The 268-nt window shown below is 47.8% G+C and overlaps 1 protein-coding gene across 1 annotated transcript in view; it reads right to left on the reverse strand.

Moving 5' to 3' along the window:
* LOC109920615 (proteasome subunit beta type-9-like) overlaps positions 1 to 268 on the reverse strand; it is a 2,685-nt gene that overhangs the window by 576 nt on the left and 1,841 nt on the right. The gene's annotated exons all lie outside the window — the stretch shown is intronic.

Consider the following 268-nt stretch of genomic DNA (forward strand, 5'->3'; position numbering starts at 1 on the left):
CAGTGTAAGCACTGTAATACAGAGAGACAGTGACCTTCCCAGTGTAAGCACTTTAATACAGAGAGACAGTGACCTTCCCAGTGTAAGCGCTGTAATGCAGAGAGACAGTGACCTTCCCAGTGTAAGCGCTGTAATACAGAGAGACACTGACCTTCCCAGTGTAAGCGCTGTGATACAGAGAGACAGTGACCTTCCCAGTGTAAGCACTGTTATACAGAGAGACAGTGACCTTCCCAGTGTAAGCGCTGTAATACAGAGAGAGACAGTG

Source organism: Rhincodon typus, unplaced genomic scaffold (assembly GCF_021869965.1).
Source record: "Rhincodon typus isolate 14 unplaced genomic scaffold, sRhiTyp1.1 hic_rhity00010261, whole genome shotgun sequence".
NCBI lineage: Eukaryota > Metazoa > Chordata > Chondrichthyes > Orectolobiformes > Rhincodontidae > Rhincodon > Rhincodon typus.